Raw genomic sequence first — 10,665 nt, 5'->3', positions numbered from 1 at the left:
GACATGGCACTCACGAGGTGTATCTTTCCATCTCACAGCAGTGACCCTGCCAGACAATGACCACGGTGTCTCACAGGGAATGGGCAGACTCAGGGATCCTGGGCGTCCTGGGCAAAAGACAGGAATGGATGTACATTTTAAATAAGCGCAACTACTGAAATCATTGGGCCTTGTGCACCATATCTTCCTAAGTTTCTTCTTAAATGTGTTTTTGAGAAAAGTCCTCAGAAAAAGCCATGAGATGTTTCTTTAAAGCACAAAACGTTTCTCACCTTTGTGCTATTGAGTGTGCGTAGAATCATTTCTTACCAAAGAACAAATGCCAAATAAGAAAACACTGGTGAAGAATCATCTGTGTAAGTGTGTGTTAAGAACGGTTGGTGAACGGTTTTGGCAGGTGAAATCATCGTAAATCCATTTTTAATCCGTTATATCTAATATTTCTCATTTGGAGATTGCTGTGGGATTATTGTAATAAAAGACAATATAATAGACATTTTTAACTTTGTGGGAACAGTTTGGGGAAGAACCTTTCCTGTTCCAGCATGACTGAGCCCCAGTGACCAAAGCAGCTCCATAAAGGCCTGACTGGGTGAGTTTGGTGTGGACGATCTTGACTGGCCCTCACAGAGTCCTGACCTCAGCCCCATCCAACACCTTTGGGATGATCTAGAACGGAGACTGTGAGCCAGACCCTCTCATCTATTATCAGAGTCTGACCTCACAAATACTCTCCTGGATAAATGGGCAGAAATTCCCACAGACGCTCTCCAACATCTTGTAGAAAGATTCCCAGAAGTGGAAGCTGTTAGAGCTCCAAAGTGGGACCAGCTCCATATTAATGCCTATGGATTTAGAATGGGATTCGCAAAAGCTCCTGTAGGTGTGATGTCCCTATATATGGATGTATGTCCCCTGAGCCGACGCCCATGAAAAAACACGAAGCATTTCGCTGGAGTCGATGAATCGGTTCGATTCTTTTGGAATCGACTCCCCACCACTACGTCAAACTGTCACTCGAGCAGATTAGGATTATAAAACGTAGAGTCGATAAATCAAAGAGTCGCCGTCATGAATTTCGAGTCTCAACTGGCCAAGAGTCGACCCCGATTGCTAGTCGCGTTGGAGTCGAAGAATCGACTCTTTTTGGAATCGACTCCCCATCACTAACGATTCAGTAAATGAGTAGTTTGGACGTTGAACCTATAATTGACAGATAATCACGATGAATGACCAGGTTTAAGCGGCCAAATTGAAGCAATAAACCACCATAAAATCCGCTGTTTGCTACGTCGGAATGTTTAGGCGTGTATTTTTAGGCGTAGCTGACCAGCTAATGACATTAGACGGATAGCTAACTAGCTAACGTCTCTGAGAGGAATCTGAATGTCTTGTTTCAGTCGTATCACCACTGTAGTAACTAACCTGACTGTCTTCATATCACCTTTACAGAGGAGAGGATGGGTTTCCTCAGACTCGAACCCAGGAGTGACTCGGCGGAGGAAGACGACATGCTACAAGCTAAAGTTAGCAAGGTAGGTTAGCCAGCTAGCTATGCAGGTTAGCCATCCTAACGCTCGTTACCTCAGTTTACCTCAGGCCTTCTGACGCCTTTTGCCTGGTTAAAAGGGCGAAAACTCGCCTCTGACACCCATTTTCTGTTCACTATACACAACGAACCGTGTCTTTCTGATGTTCTTTGCGATATTTGTGTAATTCAGCTTTAAAATATAACGCTGTCTATAAAGTTAACCTAACTAGTCCTCAGTAACGGTGACCCTCCGGTCTGAGGTGCTGCAGCTTCCTAATTATAGATAATTAGCTATATTTGTAATGTTATAAGCCTTTACTGGTCATTAGTGTTGTGTACTATCAGAAAAAAAAACCCCAAACACTGTAAAACATGTAATAAGCTTAAGGCTTAAGATGTTTCCTTCCCATTCAAACCCATTATAAAAAAATACTACTTCATAGAAATGTGAATGAACCCACTTGGCAGTAGATAGTAGATAAACTTCGGCCTAAAATGGTTTTTATTTCATCTTTTGGTGGAGAAGTACATGCAGGGTTTTTGAGGCAAAGTCGTGCCCAAAGAAAAAGCGTATTATTCCAGATTTTACCATCATCGTCCATATAAACACTGTGTAGGTTCTTTGGTGGTTCTGGATGGTAAATAAAATGTTTTTATCTATGTTGAAGTCATGGCGACGCCTGGTTCCTATCACCACCACTATAAAGACGTCTGAGTTCTACAGGCAGCCATTTCACACCAAGCCACTCATAATGACTGAATAATTCATAAATGTTTAAGTAAGAAATGTGCCAGCTAAGGCTATGGTTGGATAGTGTAGTGGGTAGCACCTCTGCCGTCTAAGCTGTAGACTGGGGTTCAATCCCTGGCAAGCACCCTACTCTATACCAATAAGAGTCCTTGGGCAAGACTCCTAACACCACCTTCGCCTACCTGTGTAAAATGATCAGATTGTAAGTCGCTCTGGAAAAGAGCATCAGCCAAATGCCATAAATGTAAACATGAACATTCACAGTTTCTGCATAATGCAATTAATGAGATGTAAACAGAGCCATTTAGAGTGGTGTGGTGTGTTTCTCTACACTGGTGCACTGTAGACACTCGGATGTCTTTACGGTGGTGGTGATGGGAACCAAGGATCGCCATGACTACAACACAGATATAGACACTTTATTTACCATCCAGAACCACCAGAGAACCTGCACGAGTCTTCTGAGCTTATATGGACTGTTGATGATGGAGAGAAACAAATAGTTTTCTTTGGGGACTATTTTGTCTCTCAATGCGCTGCGTGTATCCCTCCACCATGAATTACATAAAAAAATACATTTTAAGACAAAACTATTTAAAAAAACACAATAACACAAATCAATGTGTCAGGCATCAGGCAGTGTATGAATAACCATTTCAAAGCTATTCTATAAGGAGCTTTTAGAGGGGGACGTCTGGTTCCTATCACCACCACTGTGAACAGTTCTGACTCGGTAAGTTTCTCTAGAACGAACCAAACCACCCTGATCGACTCTGGTTACATCTCAACCGTTTAATTATGCAGAAATTTTGAAAAATTGGGTGGAGGTATGTTATTACTTGTAACAAATATTTATGTGCATAATGTCATTTTCCTTAAACCAAACCCTGTTGGTCTTTATTCCCTAAGCTTTTAACAGGTGAAGGAAAAGCACCTGAAACATGATAAACAAACTTTAAAACTGCTTCTTTAAAAATAGGATAAGATATTGATTCTTCTGCCTGTGCCAGTTCTTTCAGTTTATTTGCTCAGCTTCATAAAATGAGGGTTTGCACATTGTGTTCTCCTGATATGTTGGTTAGTTGTTCGTGAATCAATGCAGGTGACTCAGTTACAGAAACGTCTCACACACACACACACACACACACACACACACACACACACACACAGGTTCAAGTGCTGCTTTCTTCAGTTCATTGATAAGAATATTCCAGTAAAAAAAGGCCTCAGTCGTTTTTTTTCTTTTCCTTGAATCTTGGTAAACAGACTTTTTCCATGAAGACTGCATCGCTTATTTGCGCATGGCGCTCGTAAATACAGCCGCGGTCATTATTCCACGAGGTGCGTATATAAACGCGTGTCATTCTTTAGGTGAAAGATCGTGTAAATGCACCAGAGCAAACTTCCTTATAGATGGGTTTGTTTTAGCATTGCTAATTGACCTTGAGTGGACATGCTGCACATACTGTCCGGTGAGCAGTGTGCTTTTGTCACGCAGTCTGTACAGTGTGCTGGTTGTGCAATCTGGTAAAACAGTCTAATGATATTAAATCTGAGATATGAGCAAACCAGTGATAATGACACCGCTCTCAAACAATGGTGAGCCGTTAAATCATTATAAAATACAGTACCACAGTCAGAGTGACCACCCTTTCATTAATTTCACTTCCAGTCAAAACAGCCACTCAATACAAGTTACAAATTTAACAGAAAGTTACACAGAAACCTCATTTTTGCCCATGCCTTCATTCCAGCTTCCATTCTCTTCAGGAGCCTGGCATTTAGCTCCTCAAAGAACCTGCAGACACGCCTCTAAAGCTCAGGCTTAGAAGCTGGTTGGTGATCAAACCCATTCGGTGGTGTTGAGTTCTGGACTCTGGGGTGGTCAGTCCATCGTTCAGCTTCTTTGTTTGATGTGTCCGTCTCCTTTTCTCAGTGAGGTTCTTCTTGATCAGCTACACGTCCTTTCAGACCCACAGCGCTGAGTAGTCTTCTCACAGTGGAAGGACGGACAGAAACACCTGTGGATGTTTTCCGATCTGAAGCAGCTTGATCTTCTCCTCTCTCTCAGAGATCAGAGCTTTCAGTGCTGTTTATCTGATGGGGCAGTTTTGGGGGTCTACCAGGGGTTCCAGGTGGTTGTTAGGAGCCCAATTTTCTTTGGAGCATTTACTCAGCTTTTGCGCTTCAGTTGGAAAGTGCAACATTATTGCCAAGCAGTGAACTTGCAACCTCCCAACAGTAGGTCCAGTGGGTTTTCTCAGGGTTTCTTGACCACAAGGGGAAGCGCTGCAACGATAAGGGAAAGTCAGTGGTCCGTAGTCGAAAAAATATTTGAGTTAATAATAGGAGAGAAATGTAAAATGTTTTTCAAATGGTATATAAGATTAACAAAGAACATCAAATAAACAACCTCTTGTGAGCAAAATGTTTTGCCACCATTCTGCCTCATTTCAGCTAAAAACAAGCTTATGTTCAACTAATTTGATGATATTTCATGTTCAGTGAAATACATAGCATATTATGGCACCCAGACTAAAACTAGAGATAGGTGGACCATGAGGTAGGAAAGGTTGAGAACCCCCACAGCATCAGAAATGTCCTCATAATCATCACCTTTAGCCATGTTAGATGTGCATGAGAAATAAACCTGCGAGGCAGCTGAGGTGAGTTTGGGTAGCTGTTTGTGTGAATGTTCGTCTTTGGAGGGCAACAGAATGTCAGTGAGATGTTCAGGAGCAGCTTTTGTTGCCGCTGCAACTGGTTGGCTTTAAGATTGGAAGGATGGAAGTGTTAGAGTGTGAGTAGAGGGCTAAAAGTAAAGCGTGAACAAATGAAATACTGATAGACTGATTATTCTTGAGGCTTTATTATTCATTTATCTTTCAAAAGGCGTAATTTTCGGTTTAATGTTTCGTTGCTGTCAGAAGAAAACCTGATCTCCAACATGGTAACTTTACAGGAGGAGAAGGTAAAAACATGCTTGACTTTCAATGTAAGTCAGTGGAACCAGACGTCTTTCCAAGTCATTTTGGGTCATTTTGTTTAGTCCGTTCTTCATGAAATTTACACACAGTGTAAAGAATAACAGGCATTTTCAAATTATGTCAAAAACTATGCGAGGTTTTCTCCTGACAGCAGTGATATGTATCCTGCTTTTTCCACTCAGACTGTCTTAATAGCTATTTTATCTGTAAATCCAATAAACAGAAGGGTGATCTCTGACTTTTGCACGGTGCTGTTAAAGGCTCGTATTGGTCGATTGGTTTGATTATTTGCTAGACTGAGTCTTAAGTAAACAACCTAACTACATGTCAAAAAAAAGTTCTTCAGTGGTTCTTTAGTAAAGAAAATGGTTCTCTTTATATTGGTGGAGAATGTGTTTTAAGAAAGTGCTCTTCCATTGTTACGACGTAAAGCTTGTACGCAGCACTGTGGGAAAGTTTTAGGCATCTAAGCGAATGTTTAACCAGCTTCCCTCAGCAGTGAGTTTATCCCAATATACATTAGAATAAAGTCATATTCATAATTCAAATAAACAGAAAAACTATAAACAGTAACGAGAATTTCTCGGGTCCATATTTTTCCTGGACACCTTCACAGCCGCTACAGAGACTCGTTAATATCATCAATTACATCATGAGCTCAATTTACTGAGCACTGATTGGTCAAACCAGGAGCTGCTTTTTAACTACATATAATGCTGGGCTTCCTCGAGGAGAGGCTTGGAAATTGGAAATGGAATATATATATTTATTAATAAATATATTTCCAATTTCCAATATATATCAGTTTAGCACCCAGACTCTTTTAATACAGATAGATGGATAAGTAGATAGCCAGTTATCAGTTATATGTGTGTGTGTATAAAATCATTATTAATTAATATTCTATACATTTTGTTTATTCAAATATTAACACGTTTCTCAGCAAATAAACACAAACTACACAAATAGATTTTGAAAATGTGTCTTGGGTGCCCAAGACTTTCGCGTAGTACTGTACAATAGAAGAATTTTATTTGGTTTATTTGATGTACAACATATTTCTGAAGAACTGTTTCACCAGGCAAGGGGTTATGTAGTGTTCATTGTTCTTTATAAAAACATTTTCTTTACTAAATTACCCTTGAAGAGCCGTCTTTTCTGTATTTAACTATATTTGAAACATATATATCCCCGTTTCCAAAGTCATGAAAACCACATTTAAATTACATTAAAGGAAAATACCACAAAGACAACAAATCAAATGTTGAAACTGAGAAATTTGACTGTTTTTTGAAAAATATCTGACCATTTTGAATTTGATGCCAACAACACGTTACAAAAAAGTTGGGACGGTGGTCTGTTTACCGCTGTGTATGATCACCTCTTTTTTAACAGCACTCTATGAGCGTTTGGGAACTGAGGAGACGCTGCTGTAGTTTTGAAAGTTTGATACAGGATTTCAGCTGCTCATCAGTTTAGGGTCTCATTTATCTTATCTGTCATTTCATAATGTGGCAAATGGTGACCGGTCTGGACTGCAGGCAGGTCAGTTTAGCACCCAGACTCTTTTAAGATAGATAGATAGATAGATAGATAGATGGATGGATGGATGGATGGATGGATGGATGGATGGATGGATGGATGGATAGATAGATAGATAGCCAGTAGCACTCACACGACACAACAGTATAGTAATAAAGGTGAAAACAACATAGCAGGAAGGAGAAATATAAAAAATCCTATCTACAGACATATATACAAATAGAAAAATACAAAAATCTGGAATAATAATGACATAACAATGCTGCTGTAATACATACAGAATCTGGTTTGACGTCGTCTTGCTGAAATCAGAAGAAGAATCAGAATCAGAAGAAGTTTTATTGCCATTGTCAATGAACAGGATTCACAGACTAGGAATTTGCTTCGGCATGAAGGTGCAACATTAAAAAAAAAAAAAATCAAGGCCTTCCCTGAAAAAGACGTCGTCTGGACGGCAGCAGATGTTGATAAAACATGTTTATATCATTCAGCTTTAATGGAGCCTTCACAGCAGGTCACCCAGGCCATGTGCACTAATGCCCCCTAAACCATCATAAATACTCGCTTTAGACCTGAGCACTGATAACAAGCTGACTGGTCTTCAGCCTGGAGGACACAGTGTCCAGGATTTCCTAAAGGAATTTCAGTTGTTGATTGGACACTTTTCCACTTCCCCTCAGTGCATTTTAAATGAGCTCAGGCCCAGAGAAGGTGGCAGTGTTTCTGGATCCTGTTTATATTTGGGTTCTTCTTTGTGTTTTAGAGTTTAACAGCGTTTGTGGAGGCAGTGATGAACTGTGTGCACAGACAGTGGTTTTCAGAAGTGTTTCTGGTGTTCAGCCTCGTCCCTCACAGACAGAGATTTCTCCAGATTCTTCAGAGTCTTTAATGATATGAGGTTGTATTAGCGTTATGGAGGAGCGTGATCTTTTTCATGTAGAGTAACAAATGTCGCTGTTGGTTGTTGGCTTTTAAAATCCAGTGAAATGTAATGTCGCGATCTATAGTGTATCGTAAAGATTCCTTGAAGTATTGTGACATTTGATTTCCGCCGTATCGCCCGTCTCTCTGCTGTCTCACTTAGATGGCAGCAGTGAATAGTGTTTGATTGAGCCTGAGCTGTTTCTGTCATCATTACAGTGGAATACAATTTATTTGCCTTTCAAAAAAAACACATTGTTAAACGCAGTTATTTAAATGGAAGCTTATCTTCAGCAAAAATTGGTTTGCAAATACAGTAAATGAGTCACCTAAACCTTCTGCTCATCTGGAGGTCATCATTAAATATCAAGTTGAAGCATAATTCAAATCCAAACATCAGCCTGATGCCAGTCATTGTTTCAAGGTGTTTATTTGCCAGTATATCATCCCCAGTTGCTGTTTTTAATGGAAGGCATTGTTTCTTGTTCCTGCTTCTCGTTTGTCAAGGACACAATTATGACTTGCGTCCTTTTCTGTGAAATTCATAAAGAGGAGGAAGCCACTTTAAAGAGGTGCAGCAACGCCTTTCTGTGCCGCTTTATAGCGTTCCTGTCCTTCTGTGTGATTTAATAATTGTCCCACTTCATTGTCAAACGCAGTTATGAGGTTAATGATTGAATGTAAAGGGTGACCCAGACGCTGACCCCACGATGTTGAAGAGAGAGAGGAAAAAAATTAGACAAGTGGACAAAAAATTGACAGATGCATATTAAACACAGAGCACACGAAGCCGAGCCACCGGTTTTACCTTTAGGCAAACACACAGAAGAATGTGCTTCACCTTAGATTGCATTAAATGGATGCTGGGGTCATCTGGATGCATTAAAAAACACCTGACCATCCTCACCGTCATCACAACACAGAGGAAAAGAAGAGGGAATAAATGATTATGGCTGCTGTATCAGTGAATAAGGGACTTGCAGGAGAGCCCACGCCCACAAGTCTGGGAGGCGTGAAGTTATAAGATAAAAGCAGAAACTCGTGAAGAGTAGGCAGATTTGGAGAGCTTGAGAAGTTTGGAGGTGGGAATGGCGTCTTTTTGAAACTGTTTTCAAAAGAGTTCAAGATTCGGATCAAGAGCTGAGGTTCATATATACAACGGTGAGATTTGAGGCTTTGTTTAAGATAAAATATCTAAATGGCTGCTTGTTGTACAGTAGTCTAACTTTGTATGTATATTTAGCCTATTTGTTGAATAGTTCACACATCCAGTTCTTGACCAATTCACCAAAAATGACAGAAGATCGTGTCTGGGAAACGGTAACTTTACAGAAGGAGGAAAAAACATACTCTACTTATAATGCAGGTCAATGGAACCGGGCGTCTTTCTATGTGATTTTGGGCCGATCCATTCTTTATAAAATTTACACCCAGTGTAAAGGATATGGGCCTTTTCAAACTATGTCTAAAATAGAGATAGGAGGGTTCGTACCAACAACAGTGCTTGATTGACTCTTTTAAACTGCGTTTTATGTTGAGTAAGACCCATTTTAAAAGCAAAAGTGCGTGATCTGCATTCAGTGAGGATAAAATTAGCTCTGAATGTCCTTTTTCTCTCCCGCTATTCTGTCTCCTGTTTTAAATATCCGGATGCTTATTCAAACAGCATCACTTATCCGCATTAACTGGCTGAGTAGACGTACTGTGTGGAATGAGCAGAGGCTCGTATCAGCCAAGGCAAATAAATGCACTAATGGATCTCACATAGTCGGTTGCCAGACCGATGACAGATGCATTTGCACCTTGACACATCACGGTGATAATGTACACACTCACAGGGAGGAAAGGAAAGGTTTAAAGGCTTGTTGACCAGGTTGTGATGCAACCGTACATAAAATGAAGAGGGATGTAAACCTGTTAACTTGAGTGTTTTTACATCCCCGAATGCTTGAAAACACGTGCAGATCATGCGGCTTATTACGCCCGTTTTGGACGATCTGTGCTGCAGTTTATACTGGAAATAACACCAGTCAGGTTAGTGCACTGGCACTGCTGCTACACCTGCATCACGTAGTATATTTGAAGAGATTGACTGTAAAACACATTAATGACCGCTCAGGAATTCCCTGATGTGAGCTGTTGGAAGTTTTAGCTTTATGCATTTATGAAATATCCGTGATATTTTATGGTTAGAACCGGCTTTGTTAGAGAAATAAAAACGTCTTTTCCGTTAGTCCTTATATCTAAACTTGCAACAAAAGGATAACCAAGCAATTTGGAATGAAACTCTTCAGTTATACATACTCGATGCCCTTAATAGCATTTTATTTGATTTTATTATTTAAATAGGCAACTAATTTTTGATTAAAATGCCATTTAGCCCACTAAAGCTGCTCTGTGCCTGATTTTTCTTGTTAAAACTGTAAGAAGTGTTATTACTGAGTGAGGAGAATGAAAACAGGCTAAAACATGGTGAGCATGCTGCTGCGTCAGCCTGTAAAGCCTGAAATAATCGTTTAAAAGTCAGAAGCGTGGGATCGGGAGCTTTTCACACCACGCTGTACGTCTTAACATATTAATATCACATACACAAGCTTAAAAAGAAGGTCCGGCTCGATGTTTAGGCCTCAAATGATCTCAGAATCAACACTATGCTGACGAAGACGTGATGTTGATGGCAGATAATTCACTCACATCCGTAGAAGATGCGCCATTCGACAAGTTTAGACGGAGTTCTCTTTTAATGATCTTTTAATCAAATCCAAAGGGGATCGAAGCACAACCCATGCTACAAAATGTTCTTCCACACAGTGCATGCAGTTCGGAGAGGACCGAAAATCTTATTGAGGGTTCTGGTGATGGTGTGTTTCATGTGTCCATTTGACCCAAACAATGTTAGCTTCAGGTATTAGAAAGAAGCTTTAACCTCTTAT

The 10,665-nt window shown here is 40.2% G+C and overlaps 1 protein-coding gene across 3 annotated transcripts in view; it reads left to right on the top strand.

Annotated features, from left to right (window-relative positions):
• The first annotated feature begins 1,413 nt into the window (after positions 1 to 1,413).
• The window catches only part of slc12a10.1 (solute carrier family 12 member 10, tandem duplicate 1), a 33,657-nt gene continuing 24,405 nt past the window's right edge, over positions 1,414 to 10,665 (top strand). For 2 of the 3 annotated variants that reach the window (XM_037532612.1, XM_017724684.2), the window contains exon 1: positions 1,414 to 1,535. The gene's annotated coding sequence lies outside the window, so the exon portion shown is untranslated. Of the gene's footprint in view, positions 1,536 to 8,846; positions 8,894 to 10,665 lie in introns of those variants that run through there. The other variant, XM_037532611.1, reaches the window with a different exon arrangement.

Source organism: Pygocentrus nattereri, chromosome 22, assembly GCF_015220715.1.
Source record: "Pygocentrus nattereri isolate fPygNat1 chromosome 22, fPygNat1.pri, whole genome shotgun sequence".
Taxonomy (NCBI): domain Eukaryota; kingdom Metazoa; phylum Chordata; class Actinopteri; order Characiformes; family Serrasalmidae; genus Pygocentrus; species Pygocentrus nattereri.
This window is presented reverse-complemented; position numbering and strand designations above follow the sequence as displayed.